The following is a 19,213-nucleotide window of genomic DNA, read 5'->3' as shown; positions in this document are numbered from 1 at the left end:
CTTGCAATAAAGTTAAAGAGCAAATCAAGTTTCCCATGTACGAAAGTTCAGAAAAAGTCAAGCCCCTTAGTTAATTAGCCAATGGCTTGACTATGATTTATGTTTCTTGGGGTCCCACCCAGTAAGAAATAATGGCATGTTAAGTCACTTGTTATTAGGGAGAAAAATTAACAGTGAATGGGCAGGGCGAGTTGGAAAAAAACCAAGACCCCAGCTATCTGTTCAACTACACGGAAGTCAAAGAGGACAGTTAATTCAGTAACAAACTGACATTACAAGGTTGAAATGTTTCTGTGGTAGATTCCTGTTCCCATTTCTTCACTCTCTCCCTGCAACGGGCTTATATATCCAAACCCTCTTCTGTGTGACTCTGCCATGCCTCCCAGTAGAACAGCTGATGTATACCCCTGCCCTACTGCTTTTGGTCTTGATCATGGGGAATGTGCGTGGGTTTGATTTGATCTCTTCTGTTTCTACCATCTCCCATGACAACAGCATGCCCCAGAAGGAAAGACGTGTGGAGCAGATCTAAACCCAACTTACAGCATGAATTAGAGCCACCCCAGTTGACCCACAGATAAAAAAAATATTTGTTGGGGTCTGGCTGGCCTAGATGGTACAGGATGCGACTCTTGAGCCCCATGTGTGATGTGGAGTTTACTTAAAAAGTAAAAATACTTGTTGATGCAGATCACTGAATAGTGAGTTGTGCAACATCATTGCAGCAGAAATATGACTGATAAAATTTCCAATACTAGAAAAGAGAGGCTTACTCAGCTAGAAAATGAAGTACGCTTGCACAAAGAAATCTTTTGAACATTTTGCCAATTTATGTGATATTTTGTGTCTTGTATTAAACATACACAATTATCAACATACACAATTGTATTAACAATTTTTTTTTTTTACACACCTGGATGACATCTTCAGGTATCAAAACTAACCTGATTGGCAATGAAGAACAACTGGTTGGGAACTGCTCACGTAAACTGTATTAATTATTGTCTCTATTGTGTAGATGATATAAACAGACTGATCTGGTTTCCTCTCAGAGGGAGGTCATTCGATCCCTTTTTCTAAGCCAGTTTACCCATTATTAGCACCTAGGCTTACCCACTGCCTCCACTTCCAAGGCTCCCTGCTGTGAAGGGGGACAAAAGTGGTAGGCATGCTTCTGAAGAACAAACTACAATTCAGTTCCAAGGAAGATAAAATTGACACAGGGGTTAATTATGGCTAACTCTTAAGTCAAGGGAGTAATTAAAGAAGATAGCTCCAAAAAGACATGGACTAATGTTGAAAACACTGGGCTCTATTCTCAGTGCTTACGCAAATCACTTAATCTTTCTAGGCTTCAGTTTCTAAATATACCTAATATAACTTAATATAACTTCTAAGGTTGTTTTTTAATTCAGTATTAATACTTAAGTGAATACCACTGGATGTCACTTCAAATTTTCCCTTGGTTTATCAAAAAAATTTATTGACGTAAAATACACATAACATAAAATTTACCATCTTAACATTTTTAAGTGTACAGTTCCCCCTTGGTTTATTTTTAACTCAACCCCCCCTGTAATTTCTGGCACAAAATCCCCTAGGGCACTTGTTTTAGGACTGGAGAGAAGTTAGATATATTGAGTAGCAGCTCTGAAACTACCACTCATTCAGCAACATGCCAGAAAGGATGGAATCCTAAGTGGAAAACGACTGCTAGAAGCCAGAAGAAAAGAGACAAATCCAAGAAGCCCATAGGAATGATCAAAGATAGATGGTTCTAGTTTGGGCAGTATTCAAGGACCTGACACCGTTAGCCTGGACCTCTACCTCTGCTAGTTTTAGAAATCAATATCTGACATCTCATAAAGTTAGTAGCATTGTGCCAAAACAAGAGTACTCGGAATGACAGAAATACAAACGAAAGAATGGACAGTAAGGCCTCTAATCATGCAGCTAAATTAATAAATTAACAACCTCTTTTTAACAACAGAAAAAGAAACTGTAAATACTTATGGAACCTGCTGGTTGTAAGAACACAGTGGTGATGAACCTGAATAACAGAACAGGTATAGTCTTGAGCAAAGTTTTCTTCTTGTGGTCTTTGAAAGATTAAATTTCGACCATGGACATGACTTCACAGAGCTGGGTTTGCAGATTCAACTGTTACGTTTAATGATGTCTCCAGGTGGTTTAAGTGGCTAGTCTTGCGTTACAGATGTGGTTAACCAGGTTAACAATTAGAATGGGTTTTTCTAATCATTACTCTTAGAAATACCAAACACATTATTACCATGTACTGCTGACACACACATTTAAAATAAAACACTCTAAATACAATTTGGTACACTTCTCACTAATTTCTGAATTTTGTTAAAGCCAGAGTTTAAACTACTAGTGGTCTGATCTACAGAGTTTAGAAAGGTTATCTATATCCTATCTCAAAGCTCCATATCCACCGAAGGTAGAACATGGCTCTATAACCTCAAAGACAATGAAAGTCCTTGCATCCCACAAAGGCGTTCTTTGTTGTCCATATATTTCCTTCCTCTTTGAGCAGAAGGAAAAAAGAACAGTAAACCAATTTTGTTTTCTAGGAATGTGTTAATAAGTACTAAATCCGATCACTGTTTAGTCAATTATTATAAGAATGTTAGCAAAAAAGAAATTGGTTCCTTTATAAATTTGTGCACTTAAAAAACTGCTACTCTAAGGTTTATTGAATATCCTAGGCATAGTCAAAGAATATTCTACTGGAGTTTAACATATCTCATAATACTAGGGCCTTTTATAGCTATGTAATTCCAAGAGAAGCTAAAGGCAAAGCCTTGGGGAAATGCTGAGCTTGCCCCATTTTTAATTTAAAGTTCATCATGCTCCAGTATTACTGAGGTCAAATAGAATACCTTCTGTACTATTCAAATATTCGTGGACTATTAAGCTTTTCTATAAATAAGGATGTCTGTTAACCAAACAAGTTGGAAAAAGCCAGTGAGATTTGTCAATGCCTTTGGATTTGATCCTTTGAAATCAATAGGATTAAGCAATAAGTGTCAGCATGGATTTATCAGTCACATGCAGTGAGTTGTGGCTTTATATTTCCTAAAGAAAATTTCGTCATGCGGATAAATGACAGACTTAATTCACAGCATTTTAAACTACTACAATTAGGCTGCAGTTTGTGCCATGAGTGGAATGAGGCTTTATCAAATATGGGCATCCCCATAAGACAAAGATAAAAGGTAGAAAAGATACTTTGGGAAGTGACAATGTGAAGAAGGATTTGGAAATGTAGTCTGTGGTCTAAGAATATTTTGTGTGTGAGAAAACACTTTCAATTTAATATGGAAGTCAAAATGAAAAGGTTTTCTTTATAATCATTTTGATGAAACAAAGCAATTCCATAAAGCTAGAATATCTCTATGCAGAATTTTTAATATCAACTTATTTTCTGAGACATGTCTTAGATACAAGTAGATTCTGAAAGAAAGAAATAAATATACATACACAAAGGTATTTCCACCCCCATCTCTCCAAACTCTTATCAGTTTAGATCTATTTCAGTCAAAATGAGACCTACCAGGAAGTGGAGAGAAAAGGACCATGTATGTGGGTCATAATAAAGGACTTAACTATAATTCTCTTTTCAAACTTTTGTTTTCTACGTTTCCTTCGTGATTTACTTTTCAATGATTCATTCATTCATTCATTAATAAGATATACTGGGCACCCTGATCCTTAGCCTCATCTGCATACTCACCAACTCTATGTGGACCTCTATTATGTATTTCAAACATAACATGCCCCAAAAAGAACTCCTGATCATCTCTCCTAGGTCTGCACCTTCGCAATCTTCTCATTCCAGGAAAAGGCCACACTAATCCTAGAGTTAATCCAGAGACTCTCCACATCCAACCTATCAGCAAATCCTGTCAACTCGAACTTCAACACATGCCTAGAATCCCACCATTTTCCTTCACCACCATCATTCCCCCCTCTAGTCGAAGCCAGCATTATCCCCTGCCAGAACTATACAACAGCTTCTCCTACTTCTTCCCTTGCCTCCTTATCCCCTACTCTTAACACAACAGCCAGAATGATACTTAGAGACATTTTTATATATCATGTCGGTCCTCTGCCCAGAATCCACCAATGGCTTCCCAAACTCCTTACCATGCCCAAATAAGGCCCTAAAAGAACTGAAACTGCAAGCGTCTTTGATTTAATCAAAGCAGGTGACTCAAATTACACAACATAATGAAATGTGATTAGTCATAGCTCAGTCCTAAGGTACTCAAATTTGTTAATCCTGACTATTAAAATCAAGGCCTACCCTCTGACACTAGTTTGCAAGGACACAGGTACAAATATGTTCAATGCAACATTATTTAAAATAGACAAAACCAAGTAATAATCTAAACATCCGTTAAAAGAGGAATGGTTAAGTAATTTATGGCATAAAAATTATAGTATAAAATACTATAAAACTGTTGAAAATATGATGAATCTTCATGAATTTACATGGAAGAATCTTTCTCCCTCTTTCTCATACTTTCCCCCAACCCTGTCTCTTTTCATTCCAAACTGAGGGCACTTCCCCACACAGCCTGCATACGCTGTTTCCTCTGGATATCTCCACCCTCCTCACTTTCCTAAGTATTACTCATCCCTCAAGACTCAGCTCAGAGTACTCTGGGAAACAAACTGAGGGGTTCAGGGGAGGGGGGGCGGGGGAATGGGATAGGCTGGTGATGGGTATTAAGGAGGGCACGTATTGCATGGTGCACTGGGTGTTATACGCAACTAATGAATCATGGAACACTACATCAAAAACTAGGGATGTACTGTATGGTGACATAATATAATAAAAAATATTATTAAAAAAAGAGTATCATCTCCCTAAATAAGCATTTCCTGACTCTTCTGGCTGGGTAGGACAAGTGCTCAATGTTTGTTGATTAAATAAATACACACACACACACACACCAGTATTTTCTATATTCTAAAAACTAGCCTGAAACTTCTAAAAATTAAATGGTATCTATTCTTTCTTTTCCTTAGATTCAATGTAATTTATCTGTATGTCACAAGTGCTACCAGTGATATAGAACTATGGTCTTTCCCCAGTAATCTTAACATCTACTTGGAAATGTGTGCAGTGAAGAATAATTTTTTAACAGCTTTATTAAGATATAATTAGCAAAACATACAATTTACCCATTGAAATCACACAATTCAGTGTTTTCTAGTACATTCACAGAGAGATTCTTTTTTTTTTTTTTTAAACAACACTAAAAACAGTCTCTGAGTTTGGAAACCATCAATTTGTGATTACTAGAAGATGTAACAGAGGTGGTAAAAAAAAAAAAAAAGCCACTTATTACATCTTATGTAACTGGTTTAAAGTATTTCCTTAAGAAAATCCATCTGGGGCTATTTGCACATCATTGGGCTTAGGGGAGCAGGAAAGAAACCTGTACTACTCTCAATCTCATCAAATGTTTTATTTAAAATAGTCATCTCCAGGGTTTGATAAATATATGTTGAATAAATAAAATTTCCAACCAGTAAGTATTTCGAACTGGATATTACCGCAACCCTTCATATTCAACATGCTCCAAAGAGAACTCATCATTTACTGCTTTCCTATGTTGACTTCCTCATTCCTATTAATGGCACCAATAGTTTCCTCACAGCTTTTTTTTTTTTTTAAGAGTTGGGGGAGGGGGAGAAAGAGAAGGAGAGGAAGAGAGAGAAGCTTAAGCAAGTTCCACGCCCAGCGCAGAGCCTAACACCAGGCTCGATCTCATGATCCTGAGATCATGACCTAAACCAAAATCAAGAGTGAGACACTCAATCACCTGAGCCACCCAAGTGCCCCTCCCTCACAATCTTTGACATTTGGCTCTCCTCCATTGTGTCATAGTCTCTGGCCATAGTGTCTAGTCTCCACTCGGGAGAACTTTCCTGAAATCAGTGTTTTAATTCATGTGGTGTGAACTGTTAAGTTCAGTCAGTCCACTCTGTTCACAACCACAAACTGGGTCAACCTCATCATTTAAAAAGATAACAGTCTTTTATTAAGATAACCAACCGATACTAAATTAGTAAGTGTTTTAAGGGATGCCTCCTGAAGGAGGCACAAACCTCTGGTACAATCCTGTAGCTTTCTCACTAATACTTATTATTGTTATCCATACTAAATCTAACTTTTCTTATCCCCAAAATCTGATTCGAATGCTCATGCAATCCTGACACCTTCTGTCATCACACACTTTTAGAGACTATACTCATCTGTGGCATTGCAAATCAGCTATTTAGGAATTTTGCTCTAACTCTCCTCTTCTCAATATATCTGGGACCTGTAGTAGAGTATAAATATGTCACAACTCTTCCCTGCAATAAGTTCGATTTTCATATCATATTCTGCCCTTTGCTATTATTACCCCCAGGATTTACAAGTTCGGTGTTTCCTGAAATTCACATTCAAGTTCCATTTTTAGTCTAATATGGCATCATAAATGTGGACTGGTTAAAACAAAACAAAAATTTTTTTAAACAGGTGAAGCTTTAATTGAAACATCAGAAATTTATTAATCTTGGGGCACCTAGCTGGCTCAGTCAGTAGAGCATGCAAGTCTTGATCTCGGGGTTGTGAGTTCAAGGCACATGTCGGGAGTGGAGTCTACTTAAAAAAAAAAAAAAAGGCATTAATCTGATGTGAAAACCATGAACATGCCTTAAAACTGAAGAGAAAGAGAATAACAATGAAAATATGTGTTTGGATGTTTTTAGGGCCCTAAAAACAAACAATAAACAAAACAAACCAGATTACTAAAATTAGAGGGGGCTAATCAGACTGAATTTATATTGCAGAAGTTGGCAACAGCCTGAACCTACTTCGGCTTTAATAAACTACCTCTAATACACAGAGTATCTTATCTTTCAGTTACAAATGGAACGACCTACCAGAAAACAACTTTTAGGTAAATCCACCCTCCCAACTCCACCAAAGAGTTCAATTAACTTTATATTAGGTCAAGAAATAACAGAGAAGCAATACCACATCCTTAGGAGAAAGCACAAGTGTCTGAAAGGAACCCCTATGTCACTCTAACATCAGAATTTAATAAAATTCCCACAGCAACTAGGATGGCTTTGTGTTTGTCCCACAAGACAGACTGGAATCCCTTGCTCCACCAAGACTCCATGAAATTATAGGGAGGCAGAGTCCAACCTTTTAAATCTTAGAGATTTTAATAGAAAGCAAACAAGAAGGTTACTTCAACGATTGTAAGAGCCTTCATCCTGTCTACTTCATGCCCATGAGGTAGTTAACATTGGTATTTTGAAGCTTCTGCCCAGCTCTGTTTGGAACTCTCCAAGGTTCTGACCCTTCCTGGTGGTCTAATAACTTAGCAGCACTTGGAAAACCAAAATCCAGGAGAAACAGAACTACAGGTATAGTGGTCCTCTGCCATTTCTAAATATTGATTCCAAGTCTCACACTCACTTTGGCCTTACTCTGATCCTATCATCCTATCCCTGATGTACGCTTGCCTCAGAGCATCACTGGTAGTACATCACCAAATAATATCACATTCCTACAGTACGTGGATCTAGTCCTTTCTTGTTTCAACCATTTTCTGCAAGTCCACTATTTTAGAACTGTGGTTCAATGGATTGTGGGTGAAAGGTCAGATTTAATTTAACTGTGGTCTATTTGGTTAGATTAGAGCCAATGCAACAGAAGAAATGTATTTCTCTCAACACTTTAAGTATTTCACTCTACTCCCTTCTTGCCTGCTTGGTTTCCGAGGAAAAGCTGGCTATAATTCTTATCTTTGCTCCTCTATAGGTAAAGGTGTTTTTCCCCCCTCTGCTTCTTTCAAGATTTTTTCTTTATCTTTGATTTTCTGTAGTCTGAACACAGTATGTCTGGGCATAGCTGTTTTGATATTTATCTTGCTTGGTGTTCTAGGAGTTTCCTGGATCTGTGGTTTAGTGTCTAGGGGGAAAATTCTCAGTTATTATTGTTTAAAATATTGCTTCTGTTCCTTTCTCTCTCTCTTTCCGCATTACACACATTTTCGTAATTATCACAGTTTTTGCATGTTGACTTCTATTTTTTTTTCACTCTGTTTTTCAGTTGTGGAAGTTTCTATTGATATATCCTCAAGCTCAGAGGTTCTTTCCTTAGCCATATGCAGTCCAATGAGTTCAAAGACATTCTTGATTTCTGTTACAGTGTTTTTGATCTCTAGCATTTCTTTTTGATTCTCAGAATTTCTATCCTTCTGCTTCTATTACTCATCTCTTCTTGCATGTCATCTTTTCCATTACATTCCTTAGTATATCATACTAGTTTTAAATTCCCAGTTTGATAATCCCAACACCTCTGCCATATTTGAGTCTGGTTCTGACACTTGCTATGTCTCTTCAAACTGTGATTTTCTGCGTTTTCGTATGCCTTGTAATTTTCTGTTGGAAGCTGGACTTGATGTACTAGGTAAAAGGAACTCTGGTAAATAGTGGTGAACTCCATTTACCCATTAAAGGAACTGGAGAAAACAGCTGTTAGTAGTGTGGGGGTGACATATAGGGGGAAAGAGAAGCATTCCGTAGTTGTAGGATTAGGTCTCAGTCTTTTCCTAACTGCTTCTTGGTCCTCCCCGAACCCTCACCTTAGGTAGGACACAATGACTAGAGTGGGCTAGAGTTGGGTGTTTCTCTTCTCCCAGGTTGGTTAGGTTCTATAAAATCCCAATAGGTTACGCTCTCTAAAATAGTTTTTCTCTTGAGGGCAGGCCTTGTTAAAAACAACAGAATATTCTAACATATTATGACATGGTTACTTTTTCCTTCTTCCGCCAGAAGCAGAAGGAGACTTTCTCCTGATATTCATTGTAAGAACCTGATCAAGCTCCTGGAGGAAAACTCCCAAAAATGTGCTCCCGCATGCCCCTCGCCCTGTAAGTTTTTAAACTCTCAGACTTGTCCACACTGAGCTTCTAGTAATTCATCATTCGGTTTTTTCTATCCTGGGCTGGTTCCTGCAGAGCTTTCTGCTTGTGGGCTTCTGCTCTTTTAAGATGTGATTTTCTGCATTTGTCTGTCTGTCTGTCTAATTCTGAGGGCAGTGGTTTTTGCCCTGTGACTTCACTTCTTTGACGAATCAAAGCACTGTTGATTTTTTAGTTTGTTCAGCTTTTTACTTATTCTTAGGGTGGAGTGGTAACTTCCAAGCTCCTTACATGCTAGACCAGAAACTAGGAGAATATTTCAAATGTGTAAATTCCTGAGACTGTTATCTTCCCTCCTAGAGAGCACTCTGAAGCCCCAAGCCAAGGAGGAAAAAGGAAAAGGTAAGAGTAAGATAATGAGTGAGAAATAAGCGTTTTCCTGTTCCAACTGTGCTCATCAGAATCACTCAAAGCAGTTAGACCATCCTGAGCAAGAAAACAAAAGGTAGTTTATAATATCCTGACTGCTATCCCATTTCCCTGTCAGAAGTAACCCCAAAAGAACATCTGGGATCTTACCTCATTTCTCCCACACTCCAGTATGCCCAGAAGTAATCCCAAAAGAACATCTGGGATCTTACCTCATTTCTCTCACACTCCAGTTTATGCCTCCCAACATTTTCCCGTGGTGAAAAATAGTAAAAAGACATGATTTCCCTGAGAAACTCTGAAAGTCTTTCAAAAACAGTTTTATAGAAAAACAATGAAAAGGACAATTATGTAGAACTAGCTCAAACACTATAAGCTTAAAGAAGGAAAACTTTAATTTTTTTTAAAAAAGGTTTTTTATTTATCTACTTAGAGAGAGAGAGAGAGAGAGTTGAGAGCACAAGATGAGGGGAGGGGAAGAGGGAGAGCACGAATCTCAAGCAGACTCTCTGCTGAGCATGGAGCCTGACTCAGGACTTTTGAGATCATGACCTGAGCTGAAATCAAGAGTTGGACACCCAACCGACTGGGCCACTCAGGCACCCCTGATTTTATTTCTTATACATTTTGCACATACTGGATGGATGGTAGAAGGCAGAAGGGAGTATGAGTGGTATGGGGGCAGACTGGCATAATGGTCAAAGCTACCATTAGCTGTATAACCTTGAACAAGCTACTTTTCTGTATCCTTGGTCTCTTCAACTGCAAAAGAGATAACTATATCTACCTCAAAAGTTTTTAATGAAGATTAAATAATTAGGGTTAAATGTTTAAATAAAACCTGGTACACGGTATCACCAACAGAAATCCCTGTCAACTCCTAACTTCAAAATTTATCCTGAAGCTGATGCTTACTACCACCAGCACTACTACTTCTTGAGTCCAAGCCACCATCATCTCTTGTCTGGACCTTGGCAACAGTCCTAACCAGCCTCCTTGTGTCCACTCCAATTCTACTCCAGTCTGTTCTCCAAACAGAAGTCATAGTAAGCAATTAAAAACAAAGTTACAGTATGTCACACCTCTGACCAAAACTCTCCAATGGCTTCCAGTCTCAGTCTAAAATCCAAAGTCCTTACCATGGTCTAATATTAGGCCTATGTGAGGTCACCCAGTTCCTGTCCCTTCCCATGGCTTCCCATCTCCTACAATCTTCCACCTCACTCTGCTCTAGCCATACTGGATTCCCACCTCAAAGTCTCTGCACTGCTATTTCCTCAGCTAGGGATCCGCAGTGCTTTCTTCCCAACCTAATTCAGCTCTCTGCTTAAACATCCACAAGACAGAGCAGTCTGCCTCTAACCACTGCTTTTACATTCTACTTTATTTTAGCAAATGTCTTCACCATTTGCTATCTTGTATATTTTGTTTACTGTACTTCTTCTCTTAGGATGTAAATAAACTTCATGAGGACAAGGATTTTGAACTATTCCCCCCGCCCCCATATCCTCTACATCTAAAACAATGCTTAGTATATAGTTATGGCTCAAAAAATACTTGTTGAATTAATGCATGTCTATGTACTATTATTATCCCATCTGTGACAACTTCATACCAAATTATTCCAACAGCTTCCAAACAGGACTTTAAGCTTCCATTCTCTTCTGTCTCCAACCTATCTTACATACCACTCCATTACTGCCCTGAGAACACTGCTTTCATATCATTCCTCTGCTTAAGAACACCCCTCCCTCACCTCAGCAACTCCTCAGTATGATCCGCAAGGTGTTAAGAGATGTTATATGAGCAGAGTAGTGAGTAAGAAAGTTTGGAAAATATATGATTAGAGAAGTTGGTGTTATTTTACTACAGAACTTCTAAGAGTCTTTAATTTACTAATGTACAGTATAAATCTCCTGGAGAAGGATGTAGTATTTCCTACTTTGTGACTACAGAATGAATCCTTTTTCAAGGGGCAGGTCAAGGAAACACACTTTTGTGAACCACACTGAAGGAAATTTTGGCCTGTAGAATTATCTAACACCATTTTCAAAAGTGGCCATCAGGGCCGTAGGTAAAAACAAAAAGATCACAATTGTCCTTGCTACCCTTCCTGCTGCCTTATCCCATTCCTCTCCCACATTCCATGGGTTCTCTTTCTTACCAACAGAGCTTATTAAAAGGGGGGGGGGAGGAAGAACCCTTCACACTGCAGATATGTGTATTGGCATATATCTTTGAAAAGAAGGGTCTTTCTGGGTTTTTAACCTACTTTAGTTTTCCTTTTGATCCATAAATAATCTTGTTCTTCAATGAACATATGTTACAGTTTGAATCTTTTGCTTGCATACTGTATCAAGCAAAGAGTCTCATAGTAGATACTCTATTTTTAGATTCGTTTTAATAATTAGTATGCACAAATTCAGCAAGATACAGGCCATGCAAAATGTGACATTCCTACTAAAAATTAATCCTGAAAATCATATTAAATAACACAGCGTGGATATTAAATCTTTCAGGCTCACGTTCTGAAAAAATGTCTTTACTGGTACTATAATCTTACATGGTATGCTCACTCTGAACAAGGGACTTTCTCTAAATTATATGCCAAAGTTTGCAAAAATTCTGTGACTCAATATTTTTTCTGACAGTAGTAAGAAGCATTGTTTCACTGAAATCAATGTATTACTTACTGAAAAGGTCTGAGGAAGGACTGTACCTATAAGAATTCAGAAAACGGATCCAAAAGAGGTATGCACGAGATATAGTTCAGAATATCTGCCTGCCATGCCCTTTTGGGACAGTCTTCACTCATAGTACAAAGTGGCTTTGTCTTAGACTAGATATATATCTCCCTCTTCAGGCCCTAACTTAAGTGGGAAAGGGGTACATACCTGACCTAAAGATAATTGTAGTAAACTTTCATCCTGACACAACTCTAATTTTCTTCAGATAAATTCCCACAGTAATTTTCATTTTAAAGGAAGAGCTTATACATACGTCAGTGTAAACAGACATATATCTCTGAACAGAAGAACTTCTCTTGTTCTTATCAAAAGACTGCCATTCCTTTCTACCCTCCAGATATAAGGCTTCTATACCAATTCCAGAGATGGAGGAAAAAGACTTCATCCCAAGTCCAGAGATAGGCCTGATTAGTCTCTGGATAATCCAATTCCCCCTGCCAGTGACTGGTTTAGGAATGGTATATTCTAGTGGCTTCTTTTTCTTGCCAACAGAGACTATTAATGCAAACAAATCTCTAAGTGCAAATCTGGCCAATCTGATATGAAGGAACACTGCTCACTACCAGAAGAGATTTTAGGAAAAATGTTCTCACTCCTAAGAAAAAGCCACAGGAAGAAATGTCCACTCTTTTCTCTGGATGTTGTTGTACCTGGATGTGGTGTCTGGAATGGGTATAGCATTTTACTAAGGATAAGGCTAATCCTGAGGATGGCAGAAGGGTGAAAGGTTCTTTATGACTCTGTTGAGTCTCCAACCTATGAACTCTTAAAGCTGCCCTTCCTCTGGATCCTGTTGTAGGCAATAATACATTTCTTCATTTTTCAGCCACTCTGGATCAGGCTTTTACTATTTGTAGCTGAAAGATTGCTGGATCAGGAAGGATACTGTGACTTGGATTGAGTGAGCTGAATGAATCAGATTCCCTCTCCTGGGATCCTAGGCCTGAGAAGCAAAGAGGGAAGCTGCCAGTTAGTTGGGAGGAACTGAACTGAAAAAGTCTATTAAAACAGGGAACTTGTAGGAGCTATTATAAAAGGAAAAAAAAAAAAAAAACAGAGGAAGGCAGCTAGGACAAAGAGTGATACAAACATGTGTAGCAAGAAGCAGAGAAGCCATTAGAAAGAACAAGACAGCTTCTTTAAGACAAAGATAGTCTTTTAGATTTCTAGTTTCCATGCTGCTTAGTTAAGCTTTTCTTACCCACGAGTTACTATGACACAGCTCTGTATGTAACCTTATCCTGTATTTCCCTTCACTAGAGTTAAATTTGAATGTGTTTTCTGCTACTTAACAAGCCCTGTCTTAGGACATGTGAGGGTAGATGGAAAGGGGAAAAGTCAAAATAAAACTGCAAAGTGAAAGGGGCCAAAAATAACAGAAAAAGGATGAAAGAATGGCTGCAATGATAGTAAAACTTAACAAGATTATACAAGTAAACAGCAAGTGAACAAAATGCTCACATCGCCAGTATCAAATAAACTGGTCCCTGGAGAGAGTAAACTATGCAAAGATGTTCTATACAGAATGGATAAAAAAAGATAAAAAAGATGTGGTATATATATATATATATATATGCACAATGGAATATTACTCAGGCACCAAAAAAAAAAAAAAATGAAATCTTACCGTTTGCAATGATGTGGATGGAGCTAGAGGGTATTTTGCTAAGCAAAATAAGTCAATCAGAGAGAGATAATTATCATATGATTTCACTCATATGTGGAATTTAAGAAACAAAACAAAGGATCATAGGGGAAGGGAGGGAAAAATGAAACAAGACGAAATCAGAGAGGGAGACAAACCATAACAGACTCTTAACCACAGGAAACAAACTGGGGGTTGCTGGAGGGGAGGTGGGTGGGGGGACAGGGTAACTGGGTGATAGGCATTAAGGAGGGCGTGTGATGTAAGGAGCACTGGGTGTTATATGCAGCTGATGAATCACTGAACTCTACCTCTGAAACTAGTAATACACTATATGTTAATTAATTGAATTTAAATTAAAAAAAAAAAAAAAGACGTTCTATACATGGCAAAAAGGTATCCAGGTCCAGCATTAGATTTTCAAATCCTTTCATGACACATTTTTACCTTTCATTTATTCCTTTTTTTAAAGTGGAAAATAATTTTATTGCTTAATTTCAGATTACATTGAAATTTTTCTTTGGGAAAAAAACCTGACATCTCATTATAACATTACAATAATGATAAAACGAATATAGGTGTCTTTTTATAATAATTTTTTATTATGTTAGTCACCATACAGTATATCCCTAGTTTTTGATGTAGTGTTCCATGATTCATTAATTGTGTATAACACCCAGTGCACCATGCAATATGTGCCCTCCTTAATACCCATCACCGGCCTATCCCAATCCCCCACTCCCCTCCCCTCTGAAGCCCTCAGTTTACTCTTAAGCTTCTGGAAAAGAATGCAGGGCTTGATGTTTTTGCTCTGCAACCTCTCCCATCTGGTGCCTCTTTCCTCCACTCATCCCCCTCAATTGAATTTTGCTGATATTACCCCATAGTAGCCCTGATTACATTTCACCTGGGTTATTGCAAAACTTGTCAAGATAATCACTATGGTTGTGGAATCTCCCAATCCCAATACAACTTAATCTTTCTAAAGCAGAACTCTACTTCATGCCTCTATTTAAAAATTCTCAATAGCTCTTCCATGTTTATGGCAATAATTCAGCCCATATTAAGACTCCTTAACTTAGTTAATATACAGAAACTCCATGATACACAGTTTTAACCCATCTTTTCTGCCCTTACTATCTCTTCATAGTACCATTTCCTTACTATCCACCTTCCCCCGCCATTTGCTCCAGTCAGCCTGAACTGCTTTGTTCTCCACATAAACCCCACAATTTTCCAATTTTGTACTTCAGCTCAAGCTGTTACCTTCATCTGAAGCTCAGTACCCCCACTCTAAGTTCTCTTCCAACTTAGTAGACAGCACAAAGCAGTAATAGATTTTTAGAAATAACAGCATATTCTAATTACTAAAATCAGCAAATAAATTGATTAGAGTAGATACATGCAAAATCACTTAAGGACTAACAAGTCAGCAATACTTTTCCAAAACAGAAGGACAGAATGCAGCTAAAATGGGAATTTATCAGCAAGGGCAGCAGCCATTCAAATGCTATCCAAAGGTGTCAGTCAGGCAGAAATCCCTTCAATAATTCTTGAAGTTCCAACTCAAATGCCATCTCATTCAAAAATCCTGCCTTGCTCTTTAAGGTCTGTCACGGTTACATCAATAGGTCTCATTTACTCCAACAGAATTGAAAGCAGAAAACCACATCTTATTCAATTTGCAGTCCACAGCACTAACAGTGACTTGTAAGTAATAGATGTTCAATAAATGTTTGTATAAATTTATTCTTAGGCTGCTGGAGAACAAAAGAGACACTGAAGTTTCCTTTTCTATCTTCAGGTTATAATAATAGGAAAGGCCTTTTAAAGGGTTTCTACTTCTCTCTCAAGGGGAATTTGAGTTTGCTAACCTAGTTAGCTAGTTTAGAGTATAAAAACAATCAAAACTGTGCTAATACACGGAGGGAGAAATAGAAGTTTCTGAGAAAAGTTAAGCAAGAAAATTGAATGGGAATTGAACTGGGCCACTAGCTTACCAGCAACTCTGAAGTCAGAGTTTCACAACATGATTATTTTATTTAGAATGCCAGAATCACCAACAGTAAAGATTACGTATTATATGTGAGGCATGATGCAAAACATTTCAAATCAGACATTTCAAAATGTTAACAAATATATTTCAGAAACAAATTGAGTGGGTTACACTTTGCTTATGAACAACTTGCCCCTCTTTCCATTAATGAGTTTCTCTAAGAAGAGATAAGGGATGATGACAAGTACTATGCCAGTTGTCCTCATGGATTGGCATGCTAGAAACCGGTGAGTTGTACATATAGAGAACGTGCAACAAACTAGCCTGAAGTCCCATGATGACCAGGACACGGTGTCCTTATGTTAACACCCACCAGCACTGGATATACTGAACAACACTGTCTGCAGTGTATATGGAATGTATGGATACATTCAGGTCGATACCTCTTCTTGGTAAAGTGGAAAATAAGACATTCTCTAATAAATGAGTAACTAAAACTATTAATAACAGAGAAATGGTTAAAAGTAATATAAATATGGTTTTGGCTGACTATCTTGGTCCATAAAAGCACAATCTTAGTTCAAAACAGTAATCATCAATGTTAGAGAGTCAATTCTCTCAATTCCTTAATAAACATTTACAGGGTGTTTACAATATGCTTAGGGCTTAGGAATCTGTCAGGTACTAGAAATACAAGCATAAATAAGAAACATTTGTTTCCCCCAAGGAGTTTAATCTAGTAGGAGAGACAGACCTAGAAGCATGTAATGATAAAATGGCAAGTACAGCACTGAGAGATATACAGAGGCTATTATGGGACCACAGAGAAGTGGCCTCTGCCTGACCTACCTAGCACAAGGGAGTCAAGAGAGGATTTTCAAGCCACTGTTCTTTCAGTTAACACCTATCACCACTACCACAATCATCATTGTCCTCAAAAGCCCCTGTATACACAGCCAAAATAATCAGCAACAGGTTCTCCACGTGGACTTCAGGCAATAGTTAAAAAATAGACATGAAGAAATTGCTGATATCCCCTGACCTATATAAAGAAGATGTCAGATGCTACTAGCAGATAAGGTGACCAAAGCAAGAAGAAAAATTTTAATTTAAATATTTAAGCAAAAAAATCTTTAAAGATCCCCTGTGCCTCACGTATCATTCATTGTGGTGGGTGTGTGTGTGTGGTGTGTACACTTTATACACATACGAAAGATCTGCTGATATATCTAACAAATAGCTTGCTGCAGTGCAGAATGTTTTAAATATTCTGATTAAATTTTCTCTCAAAGGAATTTGTATTCTGGAATCAGATTTCATATTCATAATTATCTTCCACAGGGTCTGCATCTTTGGTGAAAAAAAGAGTCCTGACCTGGAGAGACATACTTCACCTCATGTAAAGCATAAAGTTATATTCTCCATGAAGTTTTTGTACTTTACTCCTCTAAAAATGTGAAGCTGATGGGTGTACAGATTCTTAATAAGACACTACAGATGGACATGGTTAGTGAAACATGGTTTAAGACTGAGGAGAAGAGGCAGTTGATGACAAGCAGAAAAATATACAGTTCTCACTTGCATTTAGGTGTGGGGAACTAATTTAAAAGCTACTCGAGATGCCTGTGTTAGAATTGTAAAACAACGCATAAAGAAGTTCCTCTATACTGATTAAACATAGAATATTAAAGAATTTATCTTTTATTGGAAATAACTTGTAACTGGGTTTTTATATAGACAGAACTATAATAAACAGGGTGTGTATGGTACCATACACACTACAGACAGAACTATAATAAACAGGGTACTAAATGACAAAATCAAACAACTCAGTCAAGAAATAAGTAAAGAAAAAGAGGCATGTAGTTAGTACCTATTTTGGCTAAACAAGCTGACAATGGCCAAATACTGTTTGAATAATAATGACTCAAATCTTGGAGCATTCTGTATTGCAGACAGTAAAAACCTGCAGCGCAGGAGATCATACATCAGATATTTCAACAAACGAATGAAATGTTTATCAAAGAAAAGGAAACCAGCTACTCCAACCCTGACATCTAAGCTTCTTCTTTCCTTTTTGTTTTTCCATAAAAATTCATCCTATCGTTAGAGCTTCTAAGAGTTTTTCCTCCTCTTTAAACATGTTTATTTTGTACTGGAAAACACTGAAATAACAAAGCAGAAATTCCTTTAAGAGAGAATAAGAAAATCATTATTATGGGGCAGATATTTACTGACATAAGCTTTATCACAATCATGTTTTACCTAAACAATTTCTATATTTGCTTTCCCCACAGTCTTTTTGTTTGTTTGTTTCAAAGTTTTAACCAGGGATCCCAACTTATAATTAACTTTAGAATTCTAAACCACATTGGTGCCAAAGAATGGCTAACGAAAAAAAAGCAACATGAAATCAGAAAGGCGTTTAATCTGTATAGATGACCTACACATTGCAGATTACTTGGAAGACAGATCTGAGAAGGAAAAAAAAACAACTCATATCAAAGAAACCTTCCAGCTTGCCCCACAGTGATCCTAAAATTACTAGTGGAACATTCTGGTACCAGCGTTGAAACTGGATCAAATCTATTTTCTGATATGATTCTTTGGCATAAATCTGTATCCCGTTGCTACAATTGATCATTTCTCGCTGTTTTAAGTTCTTAGAAAGCTTTTGTGCAAGGCAATATGTACATTCATGTCTGTGTCCAATGTGATCTCCATCCTGTGAGGAGGACAAGCCTCCATTAAACTAGTGTTAGGAGCCTCCTCTCTAAAAATGCCAATTCTCTTTCCCAATACCTTTCTTGTTGGATTTTTTCTCCTGTTGTTGGAACAATTCTTCTAGGGCAGAGGAAAGATGGTACCAGGGCTGAGGGTCAAGTTACCGAGCATTTCTGAGCTGGAGAGGAAAACTGAGAGGCTGCTTTTCTCACTCTATGGTTCCCAGAATGATTCCAGAAATGACAAGATTCAAATTTAAGTCTGAATTTATTTTTACAATGTATACTATGATTGCAGGATCTCCAACTAAACTGTCTTTCCAGAATAGAAATAACAGTGTCTTTTCCTATTACCTCTATAGTTGGTCGGTCTCCTGTCTGTTCTGCTTTTGGAGTGGCCCTTCTGGTGGAGGGAAAGGTAGCAGGTCCCAGGGCTGATGTTCAAGTTACTGAGCCCTCTACCAGTATTGCTAAGAAGGAGGAAAGAAAGACTGCTGAGTCTTCCTGAAAATTTTCTAATTGCGGCATCTGGAAAGACTCAGGATTCAATGTTGGGTTAAAATAAAGTTCAATGTTGGTTCACGGCAGCCAAGTCATAGCTTGAAACTCCTCCTTGGATCTGTGGGTCTAGACAGGAAGGTGATGCTCAAGGCTCTCAAACTGCTAAAAATTGGCCCAGAAAGGACTCCCGCCCACTTTGAGCCTTCTAAGAG

General features: G+C 37.8%; 1 protein-coding gene across 3 annotated transcripts in view; it reads right to left on the bottom strand.

Annotated features, from left to right (window-relative positions):
- The window catches only part of SIK2 (salt inducible kinase 2), a 133,269-nt gene that overhangs the window by 59,881 nt on the left and 54,175 nt on the right, over positions 1–19,213 (bottom strand). The window lies entirely within an intron of this gene.

This window comes from Ursus arctos, unplaced genomic scaffold, assembly GCF_023065955.2.
Source record: "Ursus arctos isolate Adak ecotype North America unplaced genomic scaffold, UrsArc2.0 scaffold_22, whole genome shotgun sequence".
NCBI lineage: Eukaryota > Metazoa > Chordata > Mammalia > Carnivora > Ursidae > Ursus > Ursus arctos.
Note: the sequence above shows the minus strand (reverse complement) of the source record. Positions and strands in the feature narration are given on the sequence as shown.